The sequence below is a fragment of the Schistocerca gregaria genome, chromosome X (genome assembly GCF_023897955.1).
Source record: "Schistocerca gregaria isolate iqSchGreg1 chromosome X, iqSchGreg1.2, whole genome shotgun sequence".
Classification (NCBI taxonomy): Eukaryota; Metazoa; Arthropoda; class Insecta; order Orthoptera; family Acrididae; genus Schistocerca; species Schistocerca gregaria.
Window position 1 is genome coordinate 184,746,816 of NC_064931.1, and position 23,894 is coordinate 184,770,709.

General features: G+C 44.5%; 1 pseudogene; it reads left to right on the forward strand.

Annotated features, from left to right (window-relative positions):
• The first annotated feature begins 7,803 nt into the window (after window positions 1-7,803).
• On the forward strand, window positions 7,804-7,921 carry LOC126299676 (5S ribosomal RNA; annotated as a pseudogene).
• The last annotated feature ends 15,973 nt before the right edge of the window (window positions 7,922-23,894 follow it).

The window sequence follows — 23,894 nt, forward strand, 5'->3', positions numbered from 1 at the left end:
GTGACAATGGTTCACGGTGCAGTATATGTCAAACTCATGCATTATTCAGGATTAATACTGATTGTTGTCTCACTATCACTTGTATGTAGAGCACTTCTGTGGTGTGGTACATAAAATGATTTAACACTGAGAGAAGGAACAGAAGTGGTGCGAACGTCCCTTTGCTGCGAACATCTTCGATCGCTTCTGACAGCTGATTTTAGACACGAAACTTCCTTCTAAACAGCCAAAATGAAGATAAGTAAAACAAAAATCTCCGACAAGTCATCAGTTGTTGGGGGAAATGGTGTCACACTGAAGGGTAGAGAAGGGCATCAGAAGTTTGATGGTCGCAGCAGGATTTTATGGTGGTGATAATTAAAACTTTATGACTACCCTCAAAGGTATGTTAAAGATCTAATGGAATCCCACTTTAGGGAAGGAATTTATTAAGTGAAAAATATTTAGACACAACTCTATAGAATCTTCGAGGCTGGCTGTAGTACTGCTCTCTACGACTACTAATTGCGACTGCTTCCTGGTAATGACTCCATCTAACTTACGGTAATGACTGCTTTTACCTGCCACTCTTCACTGCTAACTGTTCACTTCCTTTTGGTGCTCTGTGGTAACAGAAGTTATATTGGTTAACGCCGATCACGTAGTTAAATGATAACGTATCTGCTTTTGTGGTTACTACTCAACGACGATATTATTGCAGTTGGTGTTATCAGAAACGAGCGATTTCGTTACAGGAAACAAGTAAAGTGGTCATTAAGCAAACCGCAGCGCACTGTCAATCCTTTCAGGTCATTTGTGCACGTACTATCAACTCTGATTACGCCCTAACGACGAGCGGACCTAATGCCCCTCGCCCCAAGGTGCAATAATATTGTGGTCGATTAATACGTGCATCACATTATTTTTATTTATGTTGAGGATCAGTTATCGGATTTTTTTTACATTTGATGATCATCGGAAAGTCTTCTGGAATTTCATAACTACTTTCTAGTTGACCTGTATCCTATTGTGGTAACTACGAGTTAGCTCTAAGATCTAGAAGATGAGAATGAACATGTTAAACATTCTAAGTGCCAAATCTCACATTTTTCAGGAGCCTCAAAATAGCAACGTATCTCTTTCTGTACGTAACTTATTTGCATCCAAAAAAGTGAGAAGGTATTCTGATACCGTAGAATTATGCTGTTCACGTCATTGCCGGCCGAAGTGGCCGAGCGGTTTTAGGCGCTTCAGTCTGGAGCCGCGCGGCCGCTACGGTCGCAGGTTCGAATCTCGCCTCGGGCATGGATGTGTGTGATGTCCTTAGGTTAGTTAGGTTTAAGTAGTTCTAAGTCTATGAGACTGGTGACCGCAGATGTTAAGTCCCATAAGGCTTAGAGCCATTTGAACCATTTGAACAACGAAATGATCTGAAAGACGACTACTTGGAAAACTTTCACTTAAAAACACACTCTTTTACTGTCAAGCCAGGAGCTGTATACTAGAAAAAGGATGTCACAGAAGATATAAAAAATGATTTAGCATTGACTTTTTACGGTGTGCTCCTCGGCATGTTGCGTCTGGCTATGTCGTTTTCTGATATACTAGGATCGGTTGCGTTTCATAGTCTGTCCCTTAGGTAATCTTTTTCTCCGCTCGTGTCGCTATGTCGCCGTCAGGCAGCTGCACAGTAAGTGTGTGCGGTTACAAGAACGCCTTCTGTTCTCCGCTCTGATGTCGGGGAAACAGCAGTAGGAGTCGCAGTTGTGACGACAAATAGATAAATAAAGTGGGGAGCGGCGGGGCTAGGTGCGGTGCGGGCGTTTTTGTGTCCCCGGTTTGCGCAGTGCGGAGCGCCAGAGCGTCTCAACTGCAGTGCTGCGTAAGCGTCGCCCGCCGCCAGACGCCGCCGTTCTCGCTGTTTTATTGGCCCTTCCCTCCTATAAATCCCTTTTCATAGCGCACGTCGGAATAATCCAGTTAGTTAGTCCTATAAAGAGGGGGGAGCCAATAAGATAAACGTTATATGCGCTAGGTTCCGCACCACGCCCTACATTCGATTCTTCTGTCCCCGCCCGCGATTCTCCGGCCGGGCACAAAAGCGCAACAAAGCGTAATTTCGGAAACAGTTATTTTCGGAGTCCGAAGAGCGGACGCGCGGGGGAGAGAGGGAGGCCGGGGGCGGGGAGGACCTTTTAGAATAAAAGTTATGCGGATACGTGGAACACTTGTTTTTCGACGCGTTCACTTCATTGTCCATTAAGTTGTCATATTACCGAGCCGGCGCGGCTCAAATAAAGATAAAAAACGCCGTCCCCGGCGCCGCGTTTATTTGCGCGCGTGCCATTGTTCGCAAGAATTATTCACTAAATTAAAATGTTTAATGCAATAATCTATAAGGACACGCTTTGTGGTTTTAAATAATAAAAAAAAAACGTTGCGCCGCCGACTCTGCGGCAGAAAAGAATCCGAGATTAATGGGCTGTTTTCTCGTAATGCGTGAATGGAAATCCGTCTATGAAACAGAAACGCCAGTTTAAAGCTCCTGCATAAACAAACAACAGAATAGAATTGTCGTTAGATTATACGTTTAGCTGCTATAAAAATCTATATTTGTTTGGAGGCCGGCGGCTGTTTGCCGTTATGAACTGAAGCCCCGCGTTGGAAATGTACCTCAGATTACTTACGACAGTAAATGGTAATGACGCCCTCCACACAGCCCCCCGCCAAACGTGATGCGGGCTATTATACTCGGACAAAGGGTGGTGCCGTTCGCTGACTGCAATGCCCGTTGTTGAGAGCTCGCGGTCATTGCGGACGACGAGCTGTAACAGCCAAAACTCCTTTACATGACACATACACCTCCTCGCCGCTCGGCTTCGCACGCTTTTACGAGCGTTCGCAGATCAGATGCGCACATATCTCTGACGGACGCATTGCTTTTTGAGTCACGTATATTGCCAACATTAATACGAGTCTGTAAACATTTTGTCTACGTTCTTGGTATGCAGCTATAGTAGAAATGTACATCTACATCTGTATAATGCACAGTGTAGAGTGCGCGATGGTAGGTTCTTCGTTTAATTTTTTATCGTCCCCCCACTATCCTGGCCAACTGCTCTTCTAAGCCGAGGTCACTCACTCACGCTTGAGCGATAGCGCTCGACGCGGAGGGACGCCGGTTCGAATCCTGATGCTGGAAAATTTTCACTGTTAGTATTTGGATGGCAAAGGAAGGGTACGTGGTGGCGCAAAGTTCCTGATCACCACTACTTGCGTAATATCCTGAATTAAACTGAATACCTCTCCGCTGCGTCTCATGGATTAAGGGCATGTGACACGGCTGACCGTGATCCGTCCATTGAACTGGCAGACGCTTTGGTGTTATTCGAGAGGAGCAGGATGTGTGCAGGCATAGGTTTGCACCTTGTCCATTCTTTCATGCTTAACAACACGAACCCAACGCTACAGTGCACGAGCACTCATACAGTCATCCACGCGTCATGGATACACGCTTCACACTTTCTAACAGGTCAGAGGCAGCCAACAACTTCCACTAGAATCTTTCCTAGAACGACGATGCAGGATTGCTGCACCTGCTCCCCTACTCTATTTGACTCAGTATGGGGCTGTTTTCACTACACTGTCCTACTGAACACGAACATATCACGAGAAGAACGAGTATTAGCGTACCTTCGTAAGCTTAATAAAATGGCTCTAAGTACTATGGGACTTAACATCTGAGGTCATCAGTCCCCTAGACTTAGAACTACTTAAATCTAACTAACCTAAGGACATCACACACATCCATACCCGAGGCAGGATTCGAACCTGCGAGCGCAGCAGCAGCGTGGTTCCGGACTGAAGCGCCTAGAACCGCTCGGTCACAGAGGCCGACCCTTCGTAAGCACCAGAAATTACTGTAATGTTATGTCGATGGTCTTGGCGCCAGATATAAGATGTAGTACAAAACTGATATTACAATATTTCTTGAATATTCTTCTTATACTTACGTTAAGGTCTTAAAAGGAGCACCTTCCGACTTCAGGTCTTAATCCTTGGTTGTTCCTTCTTTATTTCAGTACTCCTTCATTCTTTCACCGCTGTTGTTCTATATGTCTTCATTGTCCAAGTTTTCTTTTCCCTTCTGCCCTGGAATCCATCTAGATTTAAAACTTTTTTCTTGAAAATTCTCTCTTTCCAATACTTCTTACTCTCGTGTGTTATTTCTTTTCAAGGTTTCCCTATCTCTTCAGTCCGACTGCTACGGTCGCAGGTTCGAATCCTGCCTCGGGCATGGATGTGTGTGATGTCCTTAGGTTAGTTCGGTTTAAGTAGTTCTAAGTTCTAGGGGACTGATGACCACAGATGTTAAGTCCCATAGTGCTCAGAACCATTTGAACCATTTTCTCTTGAGTCCAGGTCGTTGTTAACTTCTTTTCCCCTAAGATATCTGAAGATCTACTTGGTAAGTCTATGGTCATCCATACTGTAAATATGTCCAAAACAGGATCATCTCCTCTTCTTTATTTTGTCCGCTATGTTTTCCACGTTCTAATTAAGTTCGTCGTTATTTCTTAATATTGAAAATGCTGCATTTTTATGAGGATCTAATATATTCTCTGTAATTCTTCTTTCTAATATTTCTAACTTATCTAGCTTATATAGTTAATAATAATAATAATAATAATAATAATAATAGTAATTTCGTGTAGCTCAGTGGCCTGATGCAAGTCTTTCAACTGCGCGCCACTTCGGCAGCTTGCATGTACCTAACCTACCTCAGTTTTACTACCGGGGAAAGGGACCTACAGTTTAACGTGGAATCAGAATCACACGTCGCTCCTGATGACTCCCCACATCGTTGTGAGGTGAAGGCTAGGTTAAACGCGGACAACAATCAGTAATCCGACCTGGATTCGAACTAGTGACCTTTCGGTTTATAAGCACACGCTTCACCACCTTTTTTCTTATTCCTTTTGTTCTACCTATTTCTCAGTCAACTGTTTTCTACAGTTCTGTGAAGATGTCGCATGACATCACTCATATTCTAATGTTCATCGTTTACTCAGGTTTTCTATTTTTCTTTTTTTTTTTAATTAGAAAGAGTCACCAGTCCTCTGACATAACATACTGAGCTACCGTGCCGCTAGATTAGAATCACCGACATCAAGATTATAATTCAATGCTAGGCATTCGTTACAGGCATTCTGGTTTCACCACGATATTGTAGTGCCTTATTTTCCTTTTTTTAGATGTAATTTTGTTGTAGGTATTCTTAGTTATACCACACGTTTTTTCCATCTTGTGTGTCCATTTACGATAGGGACGTCGTCTTTCTTCCATAGATTCTCACACAAGGCTCATGAATAGCTCAGAAAATTACTGGTAGCAATCTCGTGGGATTTTTCGATCTTTTCCTTCAATTCGACTTAGTAAGGATTCAGACTCATGAGCTGTATGAATAACACACGGCCCTTACCAAGAGCATCCCCATAGGATGCACAACCACCAAAGAGAAAAAAGTGATTGTGGTGTACAACAATATCTGCATCACGCGACGGTACGGTGTGTGGTGGAAGACTCTACTGAACTACAATTCCCCCGCCCCTTTCCTGTTCCATATTCAGGTGGTAGGCGGGTAGTGACGATGATGTTTGGTTTGTGGGGTGCTCAACTGTGCGGTCATCACTGCCCGTACAAAGTCGCAGTTAATAATCATCTTGTGGTGTTGCAGTTCTTCTTGTTATGTCCGTGCTTGCAATGAAATGGGAAGAGGAATTCCGCCTTATGCAAGACACCTTTTTTCTGTTTTATTTCACCCAGACATGTTTCAGCACATTTTGTTATCTTCGATGGGTTCTTCCTTATTTTTTAACTTACATGCTACTATTGGCCATTTATTTTGGTAGCTATTCTGCTACACAATGTATAACTTCTCATGGTTTTGATATTGTGGTGCTTTCTTATATGTTGTTGGTGAAGTGAACAGGCAGATTTCATGACCTATGGTCTCTTGACACAGCACTTTCTCCTATTTTTCAAACCATAGGCAGAGTTTTCGCCGCCATTACGGGTCGAAAACTCTGCCTATGGTTTAAAAAATCGAAGAAAGTGCAGTGTCAAGCGACCATAGATCATGAAACCTGCGCAATATACCGAGTGAGCGTCAGTATTTTTAAAGCTCTGCAACCTCCTTCAGTATAGTGCGCAAACCGTTAATACCGCTCCCAGACGGTCAATTTATTGCGCAATACTCAGCATTGCGAAATAGATATTGGCCGTGTGAGCGTCCCTTAACGAAACCTTCATCGATTCGCTCAGCTCTCCTTTTTATTTTCTGTTTCTTCGATTAATTGGTAAGAGTCCAAGACCGTTGAACAGTACTCAATAAATTGTCGAACTAGAGTTCTGTAAATCGGCTCATTCGTGGACGAAACACACTTCTTTGGGATTGTGTATTGAACCGGGGACCTAGAAAAGATGGAGAGGTTTCGTCCCGCCGTAGCCCTCAGTGGTTCACAACCCCACAACAGGCCACAGCAGTCCACTCACCTCACCGTTGCCCCACACCAAACCCAGGGTTATTGCGTGGACCCCCCCCCCCCCCTCCTCCCATCCGTGAACGTCTCATACCAAACGAGAGTAACACCAAATGTTTTCATGGTAGAGTAATTGTGGTGTACGCGTACATGGAGACAATGTTTGCGCAGCAGTCGCATTCACAGTGTAACAGAGGCGGAATAAGGGGAACCAAGCCGCATTCGCCGAGGCAGATGGAAACCGCCTAAAAAACCATTTACAGGCTGGCCACCACACCGGACCTCGACACTAATCAGCAGGGCGGATTCGTGCCGGGTACCGGCACGCCTTCCCGCTGGGGAAGCAGCGCGTTAGACCGCGAGGCTAGCTGGGCGGGCTTCTTTGGGATTCTTCAGATGAAACGTAATCCAGATGTCGCGTCCCGGTACAGGCACTATTACCACCTTCGCTGAAGTTGTGGCGTGCCTAGCGCAACCACGGCATTGATGACAATGTGGGCTTAGGTCTACTAAGTCACCTTTAATGGAGTGAAAGGGATTAAGTCTCTTAGGACGCTTAGTACAGGTGATTCTGGAACGGCGAGGAGAAGTTGTTATTCGCAGGAAGGGAATAAGGGTGCAAACTCTTAAGGATTGAATTTAAGAACAATTTATTTTCTCAGTATGGTTCAAATGGCTCTGAGCACTATGGGACTTAACATCTGTGGTCATCAGTCCCCTAGAACTTAGAACTAATTAAACCTAACTAACCTAAGGACATCACACACATCCATGCCCGAGGCAGGATTCGAACCTGCGACCGTAGCAGTCGCGCGGTTCCGGACTGAGCGCCTGAACCGCTAGACCACCGCGGCCGGCTATTTTCTCTGTAGTTCAAACATATTCGGAGAGGTGTCTTACAGTGGCTGTATTTCTTTGCAGATGGTACACACTACCACTCTATACATTAAGTCTTTGTAGCAACTCCCGGTACATGAGTTCTGACTTCCTCTTTCACAGACGAGGCTTCTGCTTGCAACTTTTTTCCGACAACACACAGTCATACACTTAATCACGACTGGAGACATGTGTGAGATAACACATGTTCCTCTTTATATTCTGATAACCAGCAAATATTAACTAAAATTATTACGAATTAGGCAGTGAGATACTTTATTCGCACTAGGAGACAAAAGCAAGGCAGTGCTTGTTGCTTCCTACATTCTGACACACAGAAAAATTCAACGACTCCTCGTTGGTTCCAGAGAAAAACTCTATATTGCTGCTTCTCGAGTCAATAACCGTCAACGGCCTTGCCGCAGTGGTAAAACCGGTTCCCGTCAGATCACCGAAGTTAAGCGCTGTCGGGCTGGGCTAGCACTTGGATGGGTGACCATCCGGTCTGCCGAGCGCTGTTGTCAAGCGCTGTGGACTTCTACAAGGCTTTAGACAGGATCAGCCACCGATATCTCCTGCAAACGTTGACAAAACTCGGTTTTGGAGAAAAATTCACCCAAATCGTAAGAAACTTTCTAACGAACGCCACATCGGTAATAATTATGAATAGAGGGACAACAAAAGAATACAAGTAGGAAAGTCAGTAAGACGAGGCTGCCAGTTGTCCATGGCCCTTTTCGCGCCAGCACTTGACCCACTGCTACGGAAACTGGCTGCAAGCCTGAATGGATATCAAATTGGAGAACAGGTCACATACATGAGCTACGGCGACGATGTGGGAATTTTCGTGAACAAAGAGCAGGAGACAAAATAGAACCTATAATGAAAATGTTCCAAAACGTATCGGGAGCAAGGGTGAATCCCAGAAAAACTGTGCTGCTCCCCATTGGCAACGGGAGTCTGACAATCAACAGGCAGTGGTATCGAATAACCGAGACTCACAAAACACTAAGGATACAAATCCAAAAATGCCCACTAAAGATGGCGGCACAAAACTGGCGAACAACCCTACATACAATATGAGGTCTCGCCAGGACTCACTCGAACAGAAATCTAACGTTGGGACAAAGAGTCGAACTGATCAATACAACGATCCTGTCGAAAGCCTGGTACGTGGCACAGATACTGAGTGCACCAACAGACATTGCACGAGCGATACAAGGAGTCATATACTACCTGCTGTGGAGGCGGGAGACATTCAAAGTATCACAGGCAACGTGTTCACTGAAGAAGGGGGAAGGAGGGCTGGGGTTGGTGGACGTCAAGACAAAGTGTGCTGCGCTGTTGCTCCACAGAGCAATCCAAATGGAGAGCAAGAACAGAGACAGCATCACGGCTTGCCTAATAAACACCTACAGGCCACGATCAGAGGAACCGCCGGTAGACACCAGATACATCCCGTTTAAGAAGCGACACATCAGGCAACTGATTCTCGACAAGAGTTATGTACTGCACACCGTGACAAACCCGCAACTACGGACGGCGAAAAACATCTACGGCGCACTAAGAGGGCAAACATACAAAACGAGGATCGAGATAAAATCATTAGGTCACGATTGGCCAGTCGTCTGGAAAAACATCTCGGAACAAGCAATAGCGGAGCACGCCAGATCTACATGTTACAAAGTAGTGCACAACACCATACCGACTAACGAGAGGCTGGCCCTAATCCATATAAAATAATCGCCCAACTGTGAAACTTGTAACGAAAAGGACACCATAGAACATCGATTCCTCTGCAGGGCAAGCAGCAATATATGGGCGACAAACAAAAAAAAATGATAGCCCACATAAACAGAAGCGACCCACGTAGCATTCAAGCCACGGCACTCATCGTCCCTGATGCGAAACCATTTCCAAGACCAAAGCGCACCTCCACGATGTGGATACTCGCCATGACTGCACACGCAGTCATTGCCAAAAGGCAGTCAGACAGCGTGCAGTTCCTCACGGACTTGTGGCAAGAACACAAGAAGGCAAAACAACAGCCAAGCCGGCCAGCGTGGACGAGCGGTTCTAGGTGCTTCAGTCTGGAACCGCGCGACCGCAACGGTCGCAGGTTCGACGTGTTGAAATTGTTTTTAGCGCTGGGAGGGCAGCATACCTCTTTCCAATCTCGAGTAAATACCCGACTTATTTGGAAGATGTACACGATGAGTGCTACACGCGATGCTATTGCTGCCTTCTCTGCCTTGTCACTGGTATCGCTCCTTTGAGAACACAATACTCGTACGGGTAACCATCCCATCGTACGACCTTTATTGATGTGTCCTACTTGAACTTTATTGCGAACCAGCTGCCAACGTGAGTAACTTAGAAGTAGATATCCTCAGGGCAGTGAAGCAACTTAAATCATTTAATAGAAGCAAGTCTTCCCGTCCAGACTGTGTACCAATTAGGTGCCTTTCAGAGTATGTTGATGCAATAGCTCCATACTTAAAAATCACACACAACTGCTGTCTCGATGAAAGTTGTACAAGTCACACCAATACTCAAGAAAGGTAGTAGGAGTAAACCAGTAAATTGTAGGTCGATATCATTAACGTCGATATGCTGTAGGATTTTGAAACATAAATTGTGTTTGAACATTATGAATAACCTCGAAGAGAACGGTCTATTGACACATAGTCAATACGGATTTAGAAAACGTCGTTTATGTGAAGCATAAGAGTGTGAGCGCCGTTCAAAAGGGATTTCAAATTGATTCCGTATTTCTGAATTCCCGGAAGGTTTTTGACACCGTACTATACAAGCACCCTGTAATGGAATTGCATGCTTATGGAATATCGTCTCAGTTATGTGACTGGATTCGTGCTTTCCTATCAGAGAGACCACAGTTCGTAGTAACTGACGGAAAGTCATCGAGCTGTATTTCAGGCCCTCTGCTGTTCCTTATCTTTATAAACGACTAAGGAGACAATCTGAGCAGCTGTCTTGAGTAAGCTGTTTGCAGATGATGCTGTCGTTTATCGTCTAGTAAAGTCATAAGAAAATCAAAACAAATTGAAAAACGATTGAAAGAAGATATCTGTATGGTGCAAAAATTGGCAGTAATGAAAAGTGTGACATCATCCACATGAGTGCTAAAAGGAATCCGTTAAACTCCTATTACACGACAAATCAGTCAAATCTAAAGCTGTGAATAGAACTAACTACTTCGGGGTGACAGTTACTAAAAACTTTAATTGCAAAGAGCAAACAGAAAATATTGCGGAGAAGGCAAACCAAAGACTGCATTTTATTGGCAGAACACTTAGAAAATATAACAGATGTACTAAAGAGACTGCCTACACTACGCTTGTCCGTCCTCTTTTGGAGTACTGCTGCTTGGTCTGCGATCCTTCAGGGTCAGGGTTTTTCACCTGTCTCGAGATGACTGGGTGTTTGTGTTGTGCTCATCATTTCATCGTCATTCATGAAAGTGGCGAGTTTGGAGTGAGCAAAGGTAGGAAATTTGTACGGGCGCTGATAATAGCGCATTTGAGCGCCCCACAAACCAAACAGCAACATCATCAACCTGGGATCCTTACAAGATAGGATTAAAATGCGTTTTTCGTTGTGGCGGAATATTCTCACGAAATTTCAATCCTCAACCTTCTCCTCCGAATACGGAAATATTTTGTTGACTCCGACTTACTAAGGGAGAAACGATCATCATAGTAAAATAAGAGATATAAGATATCGGCCGGAAGGATAAAGGTGTTCGTGTTTTCCACCCACTGTTAGAGAGTACAATAATCGAGAATTATTGTGAAGGAGGCTCGATGAACCCTCTGCCAGGCACTTAAGTGTGATATGCGGAGTATCCATGTAGATGTAGATGCAGATGTAGACCACCTGCATCCAAAAATGGTTCAAATGGCTCTGAGCGCTATGGGACTTAACATCTGAGGTCATGAGTCCCCTAGAACTTAGAACTACTTGAACCTAACTAACGTAAGGATATCACACACATCCATGCGCAAGGCAGGATTCGAACCTGCGACCGTAGCAGTCGCGCGGTTCCAGACGGAAGCGCCTAGAACCGCTCGGCCGCGCCGGCCGGCCCACCTGCATCCCTTCATGCTTGATGTCTTTGCTGAGGGCGGTGGCATCATCCAGCAGGATCCGCACCACAAGACCTGAATCGTGATGTAGTATCGCCTGATCTGGACCCGATGGAGCACAGGACGTTATCGGGAGCCAGATCCGCGCCCGCAACCACCGGCCCGTAATGTATGGGAATGGCTTGATCTGCGCGTAGGCATCGAATGCTACGTAACTCCAGAAACCTACCAAGGAGTTACCGAGTACATGCGATGCAGAATAACTGCTGTATTGCGTTTCAAAGGTGGCCGAGCACGATATTAACCATGTGGTCATAATGTCTTGGCTCATTAGTGTACGTGACGCCATGTGAATGAGATGCGCACACCTTGGACCTATCTCCAGTTCCCGCGAGCCAGATGTCACAGAGCTCGTGTGGTCTAGCACTGTCATTCTGAAGGAGAGGATGCTCCATGTGTGTACAAACTCTTAGAATTAGGAACTCGATTACAGCATGCTTTTTCCCACGCACCATCATAGCAGCGTTACACACCGCTATATTAGACGCTACAGTTCCTAGCCCTTAGGGGCACTGGGCTGAAAATATGTAGACATAAAGAATAAAGATGCACAATGTTGTTTTAGTTAACAAGGTTGAAGAGATTTCATATTTAAAAAATCGGAGAGGTTACTTTTCAGCATGTTCTCGTAGTCAGGTGTTTCTAATTCGATTGCTCACAAGTCGAGCTCTATGATGTTACCTTCGTTTCTGTTGAACATTCATCGTCCAGCATAGCGTAACGGGTTCAGATCTCATACCTGTTATCTTCCATTTAACGACAAATGACATTTAAGGCAAGGTGGCGCCCATTAGACGTGAGGATATTTCATTCTTCATTTCCCTGTAATAACAAAAAAAAAGGTTCAAATGGTTCTGAGCGCTATGGGACTTAACATCGGAGATCATCAGTCCCCTTGATCTTAGAACTACTTAAACCTAACTAACCTAAGGCAGCACACACATTTATTTATTGCCAAATTATAGACCTGTTACCTGATGTTTCAAACAGGTCGTACATCTTACAATTTTCGTTTTTCATCTTTTTACAGTTTTCTTTTTTTTTGTTTTGTCTACAACATTTACAAAGAATGATACTTTTCAAGATAACAATAATTTAAGGTTGAAAATGAATAAAATTTTGTTGTTTTTTAAGAAGAATATAAAAAGAGGTTAGGATAGAGGAGAGATTTGTTAGTGCCATCATCGAATGTGACTGACGGTGAATATCTCGGAATGGTTTCTTCGAGCCGTTGACAGCGAGTCACACACACACACACACACACACACACACACACACAAATGGTTATTAGTAATAATGTTGCTTATCCTATTTGTTACTAATCCTATGTATTAACTACTGTAGGTGCCCATCCATGTACAGTATTTGGTGTTTTCTTGGCTAGATCGCCAGCACTGTTGCTTATTTACCGTCACATCTCAGCTTCCTCCCCCTGTTTCCTCCTCATTGTCACTATTTTCGCTGCCACTGTGGGTATCGCTGTCCATCCTCTGGAGATTGTTGTTACGCTGCACATAGGCATGTCTGTAATGTCGTGTCCGCATGTATTCTTCATGTGTTGTTCTTGAAATACTGTTTGTCAGTGCGTTTAATTGTGCCCATTGTTCTTCGTCTCTTATTGCTGTGTATATATCTATGCCTGTATCTGTGTAGTCTAAGTGTAGTGTACGTCTATTGTTCGCGTAGTGCCCGCAGAAAAAGATAGTGTGTTCTGGGGAACCTTCTTCCCCGCATGTGTAGCACACACATCCATGCCCGAGGCAGGATTCGAACCTGCGATCGTAGCGGTCGCGCGGTTCCAGACTGAAGCCCCTAGAACCGCTCGACCACCCCGGCTGGCTAATAACAAAAGAACGGAAGTTACTGAACACGTGTATGTTATTAGAAAATTGGCCTCAGACCTTCCCATTTTACATATTTTCTCTTGTTACAATAGTAAAACGTTATTGTATTCAAGTAATAGAGTTGACAGTTTTTCATCGGATCGCGAATTTTACTATGAGTTTCTTAGGAAATTTTCTTACGATCTCCTCTTAAGAAATACCTATCTGAGAAGTTGGTAAGCTGGCTGATATTAACACTGAGGATAATTCGGAAATGTCGATGCCTTAATTGTGTCTCTACTAGCTACAATTTCCTGTTCTGCAAGAAGCGTAGTCTAATTACAAGACGTCAATTTATTTATTGTTTCTCTACATACTGCAATTACCCGTTCTGTAAGAATCAAATTATTGATATCCCTGGCTCTTCTTTTGTTTGGGTATCATTTGGCTCGCCATGCCCTTAGACCAAACTATGGTTACCTATAAGTATCATATGCACTTGCACAAACTTTACACCAAACGACAGTCCAACAGTAAGAAGCTAGAGCTCACGATCTCAGAAAGTGATTGATACTGGACTTACAAGACACACAGTGTACTGGAAGTCTGAAGACCTTTTACCCTTATCATATCTTTGTACATATGTGAAATGAAAATCTGTTGCTGTGTAACATTCGGCACTATGATCAAAAACTAGTGAGTGAGACAACAGAATGAAAACCATCGATTCATTTTGTTTTTGGAAAACAGTCGACTCATTCGGCTGTAGCTTTATGCATCGGCTGAATTACTCATTTATTTTTTTGAGTGAAACCAGTGTATGGAAGCAACTGAATGGAAACAATGGACACAATCCGGTGGTGTTTCCCGTACTGACAGAGTTGTTCATTCTTTCTTCTGAAATTAACTCAGCCTCTAGTTTTTCTGTCGGTTGAAGCATGAATTCAATCGTTCACTCAACTGAAACAATTGAGTAGTGGTCTAGTGGACTAATCCAGTTATTCTTTGAATGAAACCAGTCTGCAGTAATTTCATCAGGTGAAAGTAAAGCAACGGTATTTAACACAAACCTGGCAACACATACCCCCAGAGGGTAGCACCATCGCCAGATACAAGGGAAGACATCTCATTGGGTACGCCATAGTTGAAATTACCAATACACATATTTATTTATGTACTGAAAGACTAATTATCCCTTTCGCTATTTAAAACTTATAAATAGACTGTTGTGCATTGATTGTTCTAGGTTCAATTAACATGTAACTAATAAGGCTTCTTCGTTGGCAGTACAAAGTTTAACAAGTATAAAATTTCTCTTAGGTGTTCGTGAAGAAGAAGGGAAATTCCTCACCTTATAGTGACTCTTTACACTCCGTTTTCTCCTTCTTCTTCTTGTATTACGGCCTTTGTAGGACCACGCGTAGCCCCTTCGTGGACTGCATTTTCCTCTTCTTCTCCCTGAACTTCTTCATTCTTTCTCTTCTTCTCTCCCGCTCTTCTTCCGAAATCTTCAGTGTCCTTTTCTCCTGTCGGCTCCATAGTTGACACTCTAATCTTTTCCTGTATTCTTCTCTGTCGTTGATCTCCGGCATATTTGTCGGTGTATATTAGTTACTCCAATTTTCCTTTCCTTCGACCTTGATCCCCCAATTCCAACCAGTCCTTTCAAAGTTCAACAACCCTCTTGGTTCCTGCCTCTCCCCTTGTCCTCCCTGTTGTTTCCCACACTCTCTTCGTCATTCTATCCATACCAATCCTAACTACATGTACAGCAAATCTTGCCCTTTTGAGTCTGATTTCCCCGGATGTTGTTCTCATGTTCCGGTACAATTCTTCCCTAGGTCTTCGCCTTCGCATCCGCCTTTCTCCACCTCTTTTGGGACCTAATATTTTCCTCAGTATTTTTCTCTCTTCTTTCTCTAGTTGTTGTGCCCCATTTCTTCCTAGTGTCATCGTCTCAGCAGCATTGCACTCCATTTTACTGAAAAAGACTGATTTTGTCGATTAATTAAAAACCATTTTAATCTCTGAGATTGCTGTGCCTGCATGCACTCCACGATGACATCCTGCTGCTGCCGCCAGGGAGGACAAGGAAGACAAACGACTTGAGGAGGTAGCGAGTCACCCTGCAGTGCTGCGCTTGCTCCGGCTACGACGCCACCTCCTCGCACCGGCTGTCACCCTGGCAACGACAGGAGGAGGCTACGGCGGCGCCTCTACGACGCGCCCGCCCTATGGGCCGTCGCCCACCTCGGGTTTGGAAGCGAAATCACTCGAACCCAGAGAGTAGCTCACGTAACCGACAGATGCTTTTTTGTCAGCAGCTTGTCTCACATTAAATGAAACGTCTCAGACCTGGAGAGTGACTGGGCACTCGGTTGTTGAAAAAAGTCTCTTTCCCATCGCTGTTCACAACATGCTTCGATACTCCTTGGAATGCTGTCCACAAGATGTCGAGAATTCGCCGATCAAGGCTCTCCCCACTCATTGACGGCGGATCTCATGACGTCATCCAGTTTCTGAGGAAGATTCCTGCAACCAAGCACTGAAAGCTTCAACTGGTCCCATACACACTCAGTCTACATCTACATCTACACCTACGTGATTACTCTGCTATTAACAATAAAGTGTCTGGCAGAGGGTTCAATGAACCACCTTCAAGCTGTCTCTATACCGTACCACTCTCGATGGCAGGCGGGAAAAAGGAGCACTTAAATTTTTCTCTGCGGGTACTGATTTCTCTTATTCTATCGTGATGAGCATTCTCCCTATGTAGGTGGGTGCCTACAGAATGTTTTCGCAATCGGAGGAGAAAAATTGGCCGGCCGTAGTGGCCGAGCGGCTCTAAGCGCTACTGTCAGGAGTCGCGCGATAGCTACGGTCGCAGGTTCGAATCCTGCCTCGGGCATGAATGTGTGTGATGTCCTTAGGTTAGTTAGGTTTAAATAGTTCTAAGTTCTAGGTTACTGATGACCTCAGAAGTTTTGAGAAGAAACAATGGTTCAAACGGTTCTGAGCACTATGGCATAAAACTGCTGTGGTCATCAGTCCCCTACACCTGAGAACTACTTAAACCTAACTAACCTAAGGACATCACATACATCCATGGCCAGGGCAGGATTCGAACCTGCGACCGTAGCGGTTCCAGATCGGAGGAGGAGAAAACTGGTGATTGAAATTTCATGAGAAGATCCAGTCGCAACGAAAAACGCCTTTGTTTTAATGATGCCCTTCTCTGTACTTTTTCTATGTCATCCGTCAGTCCCACCTGATCCGGATCCCACACCGCACAGCAATGATGATCCACATGAGTTCCAAAAGAAATCCGTTGGAATTCGATTACTCGATAAATAGTACAATTCTCAAGGCTGTCAATACAACTAAGTACCTGGGTGTCAAAATTACGAACAACTTCAGTTGGAAGGACCACATAGATAATATTGTGGGGAAGGCGAAGGTTGCGTTTCATTGGCAGGACACTTAGAAGATGCAACAAGTCCACTAAAGAGACAGCTTACACTACACTCGTTCGTCCTCTGTTAGAATATTGCTGCGCGGTGTGGGATCCTTACCAGGTGGGATTGACGGAGGACATCGAAAGGGTGCAAAAAAGGGCAGCTCGTTTTGTATTATCACGTAATAGGGGAGAGAGTGTGGCAGATATGATACGCGAATGGGGATGGATGTTATTACAGCAAAGACGTTTTTCGTCGCGGCGAGATCTTTTTACGAAATTTCAGTCACCAACTTTCTCTTCCGAATGCGAAAATATTTTGTTGAGCCCCACCTACATAGGTAGGAATGATCATCAAAATAAAATAAGAGAAATCAGAGCTCGAACAGAAAGGTTTAGGTGTCCGTTTTTCCCGCGCGCTGTTCGGGAGTGGAATAGTAGAGAGATAGGATGATTGTGGTTCGATGAACCCTCTGCCAAGCACTTAAATGTGAATTGCAGAGTAGTCATGTAGATGTAGAATACTCCAAAATAGGGCGGACAAGAGTGGTTTAAGCAGTCTCTTTAGTAGACCTGTTGCACCTTCTAAGTGTTCTGCTAATGAATCACAGTCTTGGTTTACTCTACCCACAATATTATCTATGTTATCGTTCCACTTTAGGTTATTTGTAATTGTAATCCCTAAGTATTTAATTGAATTTACAGCCTTCAGATTTGTGTGACTTACCGCGCAATCGCAATTTAGGTGATTTCTTTTAGGATTCATGTGAATAACTTCACACTTTTTCTTATTCAGGGTCAATTGCCACTTTTCACACCATACAGATATCTTACCTAAATCATTTGCAAGTCATTTGATCATCTGATGACTTTACAAGACGGTAAATGACAGATCTTCTGCAAACAATCTAAGACGGCTACACAGATTGTCTCCTATGTCGTTAATATAGATCAGGAACAATAGAGGGCCTAAAACACATTCTTGGGGAACGGCGGATATTACTTCTGTTTTACTCGATGACTTTCCGTCTGTTATTACGAACTGTGGCTTTTCTGACAGGAAATCACCAATCCAGTCGTACAGCTGAGGCGATACTCCTTAGGCACGCAGTTTGGTTAGAAGACGATTGTGAGGAAATGTGTCGAAAGCCTTCTGGAAATCTAAAAATATGGAATCAATTTGACATCCCCTGTCGATAGCACTTATTACTTCATGAATATAGAGAGCTAGTTGTGTTTCACAAGAACGATATTTCCTGAAACCGTGCTGACTATGTGTCAATAAATCGTTTTCTTCGAGTTACTTCATAATGTTCGAATTCAGTGTATGTTCCAAAACCCTACTGCAAATCGACGTTAGTGATATAGGCCTGTAATTCAGCGGATTACTCCTACTTCCCTTTCTGGGTATTGGTGTGACTTGAGCAATTTTCCAGTCTTTAGGTACGGATCTTTCTGTGAGCGAGTGGTTGTATAAATTGCTAAATATGGAGCTATTTTATCAGCATACTCTGAGAGGAACCTGACTAGTATACAATATGGACCGGAGGCCTTGCCTTTATTAAGTGATTTAAGCTGCGTCGTTACTCCGATGATACCTGCTTCTATGTTTCTCAGGTTCATGTCAGTAGATACTGCAGACCATTCATTCCATTCAGTTCATTCTTGCCTGCAGGAAGAAGGTCTTCACGTGACTGATAATGAACCCGTCACTGAAAGAATTATGGCAGGACTGGTCAACATGTTGAAGGGTCTTTTCCTGATATTAAACGGCTGTCAAATTACCTTCGATAGCGATGACAGATGTACATGACGCCAGCCCAAAACACAGCTGACTCACTCCTCTGATGAACCTGTGTGACTGCATGCCTGAAGCATGCACTAGCAGTTGGCCACCTCCACACTCTTCTTTGACGATATCACGTGACGCACAAATCACGCACTCATCGGTGATGGAACCTGACGCTGTGATCCTGTTGGCATTTTAGATGTTCCCTTATTCACATCCTTCGTACACTACCCTGTTGGCTGATTTGTACCATTGTTCATAATGGACGCCTAGAGGCCAAATTCCTCGTCTGGAGACTACTGCCTTCTGTTTGGATCGACACAGCCTTCCCAGCTTCCTCTAAAAAGGCTGTCCATAAATTTTTAGCATCCTCTTTAGCTTACATACGAGCCATAATCTTTATGGTGTTGCTAACTACGAGCGACCATAACGCCAATGTTGCTGTACTCCAAGACGATGGGGCCCCTGTAGCTTGGATCATCCAGGACTGGTTTTGTGACTACGAGGATAAATTGTTGCATCTTCCCTGGTGAACAAAGCCACCAGGTCTCAATATTATTGAACCTTTGTAGTCTATTCGTGACCGCTATCCACCTCCATCATCGTTACCTGAAAAATTTTAAATTTTTGGAAATTTCTGGTAAGTTCTGTGGGACCAAACTGCTCAGGTCATCGGTACCCAGGCTTGCACACTACTTAATCTAACTTAACCTAACTTACGCTAAGGACAACACACACACCCATGCCCGAGGGAGGATTCGAACCTCCGACAGGGGGAGCCGCGCGATCCCTGGCTAGGCGCCTTAGACCGCAGGGCTACCCCAGGCGGCTCGTTACCTGAACTTGCCACCATTTTACAGGAAGAACGGTATATGATTCCCTTGAAACCATACAGGAAGTATATCCACTCATTCCGAGAAGACTGGAAGCTGTTTTGAATGCCAACGGTTTTCCTACACCGTATTAGGAATGGTAATGTGTTTTTTGCGTGTTTGCATATTCTTGTTCACCTCTATAACTTCCAAAAACACCATGTCTAATAAGGCAGTAAGCCGATGAAGACAACCTTCGAGCTGAGGACAACTGCAGACATGCGCGGAAAAACGGGCTAAGCCTCAAATCTAGCCGGCCGAAGTGGCCGAACGGTTCTAGGCGCTACAGTCTGGAACCGCGCGACCGCTACGGTCGCAGGTTCGAATCCTGCCTCGGGCATGGATGTGTTGATGTCCTTAGGTTAGTTAGGTTTAAGTAGTTCTAAGTTCTAGGGGACTGATGACCTCGGAAGTTAAGTCTCATAGTACTTAGAGCCATTTGAACCCTCAAGTTTAATAATTTAGAGATAAGTTTTTTGAAAGATATAACCGCCATTTGACTGTAGTATAGGTTTTATTTCACAATCTAGGTGTCGCCCTTTGGCCATTATCAAGTGTTAAAACTGTACTGCCCGCTTTACTGCTTTTGAAGTGGGTTTGGTCTTCACGTGGATGTAATTAGAAATGACTTTATTTGCCCTACACACTTTGTTGAACTTTATGCATTCTATTGCTTTGGTTAGCTTTATTTTTGTTCGCTGAATACGAATTACATCTCCATATGTCTGGCTAGACAAGCAGTTAATTATTTTACTTTTGCCACAGTCATATAATGTAACACTTGATACTGGCCTAAGGCCGAAATCTAGATTGTGAAATAAAACGTGTTCAAAAATCAAATGGCGGTTATATCTTTCAAAGAATTGTATAACATCATTAGATATACAAATATAAAATCATTAGAGATCAGTGTTGCCATCTGTTGCTGGGTACGGGAACTATCAAAACTTTTTTTTCGTTTTATCTCCATAAGAAGGAATTCTTAATTAATAGTAGCTCTTTCAGAACCGACCACTTGGGAGTTGGTAAGATAACATGCGGCTTTGGAGACTGACCTGACTGTTAATAAGTAATAAATGTATACTAACTAACGCCTCATCAGGTTTGCTTGAAGATACGGATAGTATCTTCCATAGTTCGATCGTGTTGCGTTTTGGCCATTTACTGTTTCCAGGTGCCACTTTAATATTTATTAAAGTCCCTCTGCGCTGCTGTATTAATATATTGATCTGATAATTAGTTTCTGAGTCCTTTGTGAAGCGTAGGTCGTTACTTCTGTAGTTGCTCAGAGATGAGATGAAGTACACTAAGTGGAGACCGTCCCACATCTCGTTTTGTATAGCCCGTTGAGTGCCCGATGGTACTGTTAAGTCTGATAATGTGAGTCACAGAGTATTTTGTGAAATCCATATTGTACAACTCCTCTAAAAATTTACTGGTCTGTGTTTCGGATGCTAAGCTTGGTACATATGTTTCGAAGATCTGTTTACAGGATAATGTCTCTTGCAAACGATTTGACGAGAGTACAGCAAAGATTCCATGTAGACTACGAGATATTGCTGAAGGAAGCCGGCCGGGGTGGCCGAGCGGTTCTAGGAGCTACAGTCTGGAACCGGGCGACCGCTACGGTCGCAGGTTCGAATCCTGACTCAGGCATGGTGTGTGTGATGTCCTCAGATTAGTTAGGTTTAAGTAGTTCTAAGTTCTAGGGGACTGATGGCCTCAGAAGTTAAGTCCCATAGTGCTCAGAGCTATTTGAACCATTTGAACTATCAAAATTGACATTGATCTCACCCCTAAGTATCACTTTTACATTTGAGAGTTAGCACGTTTTTCCAAGCATGTCTTTAATTGTACCTATCTTATGTTAACTCTATTGTGATAAGAAAAATCTGTTTATGACCAGCTCGTATAGCTTAGCATATAATGTGCCAGCTCTGCAGGCAGGAAGTTGAGGTACACAGAATGTAAATCCCCTCGGTGTATTCACGAGCATTGATTTGGTGCACCGATCAGGTTGAGTATGGCTTTTAGGCAGTTTCTCGCTATTTTAATTATCTTGGAAGTGATACTGGTATAAATTCCGTAAATGTGTCGCTGTTGTTTAGGTTAGACTAGGGGTAGTGCCCGGCGTTGCCCGAAATGTTTAATACCTGCCACACGAAATGACTGGCCTGAGCCTTGTTGATGCTCAGTGCGGACGCAAGCCGCGTTCATAACAATCAGGTTCAAGGCTTCCGGTTCTAATAAGTGAAACATCTCAGACCTGGATAGCGACGTGGCCGCAGAATAGTGTTATTAGGAGGTATACACTCATGTTCAGAAAAGCAGAACACATTGAACGACTCGAGGTAGGATATTCATATTCACGGGACACGTACATTATTATGTTCTGCAGAAATCATTAGCATTTGAACCATGTTCGGCTCACGGGTTCAAGCTCAACATCGATATCGCGGCGCCACACCACCGGAAGAACGTCACAGTGGCACTCGTTGTCACTGTAAACCGTAGGTAATGGATGAGTGTGACTTAAGCAGACGTGCAGGGAGCCTTGCAGACGTACGTGCAAACTGTACCCTCAAACCTGTGAGTGTGAAAGAGGGCGCACTATTGGCATGAGAGAATGTGATGCATCCATCCGGGAAACTGCTGCTCGGGTGGGTTGAAGTGTTTCGGTTGTGCAACGGGTTTGTGCAGATTGGTTCACGGAAGCCCGTAGAACACGACGAAATGGATCAGTTCGCACCACCCAGAGGACCGGCACCTCATCCGAATCCCATTGAAGGACAGATCTGCGTCCACAGCAGCGCCGTCCAGAGTAGTACTGTGATGACGCTGTCTGTGGCAAACCAAAATGAGGCCACTATTTTCAAACAAACACTATCTGAGCCGGCCGGTGTGGCCGTGCGTTTCTAGGCGCTACAGTCTGGAACCGCGCGATCGCTACGGTCGCAGGTTCGAATCCTGCCTCGGGCATGGATGTGTGTGATGTCCTTAGGTTAGATAGGTTCAAGTAGTTCTAAGTTCTAGGGGACTGATGACCTCAGATGTTAAGTCCCATAGTGATCAGAGCCATTTGAACTATTTTTTTCCTCAGCAGCTCTGTCGCAACCGTGGAACAGTTTAACACATCGTACACTGTCAGGGGTGACACTCCGTCGCCGTGTATTACGGCACGGGTTACTTGCGCGTCGTCCACTTCTCCGCCTACCTTTGACGAATGTGCAGAAACATGCTAGACGACAATGGTGTATGGAACGACGTCACTGGGGACAGGAATGGCATCAGATAGTGTTCAATAAATGGTTCAAATGGCTCTGAGCACTATGGGACTTAACATCTGTGGTCATCAGTCCCCTAGAACTTAGAAATACCTAAACCTAACTAATGTAAGGACATCACACAATCCATGCCCGAGACAGGATTCGAACCTGCGACCGTAGCGGTCATGCGGTTCCAGACTGATGGGCCTAGAACCGCACGGCCAACCAGATGGCTCAGATAGTGTTTGTTTGAAAATAATGGCCGCATTTTGGTCTGCCACAGACAGCGTCATCACAGTAACTACATTCGCACAAGACATACAGTGTCAACTCAAGGCCTTATCGTGTGGGATGCTATCAAGTACCACTAGAAATCACAGCTGGTGCGTGTGCAGGGCACTGTGAACAGTGAGACCTACGTGAATAATATCCTACCATCCATACCTATACGGTTTCTGCACAACATCCCAGACGCCATTTTTCAGCAAGACAATACACGAACATACGTTGCTGCACAAACATGGGCCTTCTTGGTGTCAGAGGATGTCGGTCTTTTGCCCTGCCCCGCCAGATCACCAGACTTGTCACCAATCGAAACTGTATGGGATATGGTGAAATGACGGGTGCAGTGCTATGACCGAATGCCAACCACCACAGATGGACTGTGGTACCAGGTGAATGCAGCATGGATGACTGTACCACAGGACGCCGTTCACGCCTTATACTCGTCGATGCCATCACGCATGGAGCAAGTTATAACTGCCCATGGCGGCGCCAGTGCCTACTGGACAACAGGACACATGCTGAACCATGGTAATGCTAATCGTTTCTGTAGGACATGCTAATGTACATGTCCTGTGAGTATGAACGTCCTTTCTCTAATCGTTCAAGGTGTTCTGTTTTCTCTGAAGATGAGTTACACCAATTTCAAAAGCACTCCGTCTTCAGGCCAAAAGTGGGCTACCGGGACCATCCGACCGCCGCGTCATCCTCAGGGGAGGATTCGGATAGGAGGGGCGTGGGGTCAACACACCGCTCTCCCGGTCGTTATGATGGTATTCTTGACCGAAGCCTCTACTATTCGGTCGAGTAGCTCATCAATTGGCATCACGAGGCTGAGTGCAGAC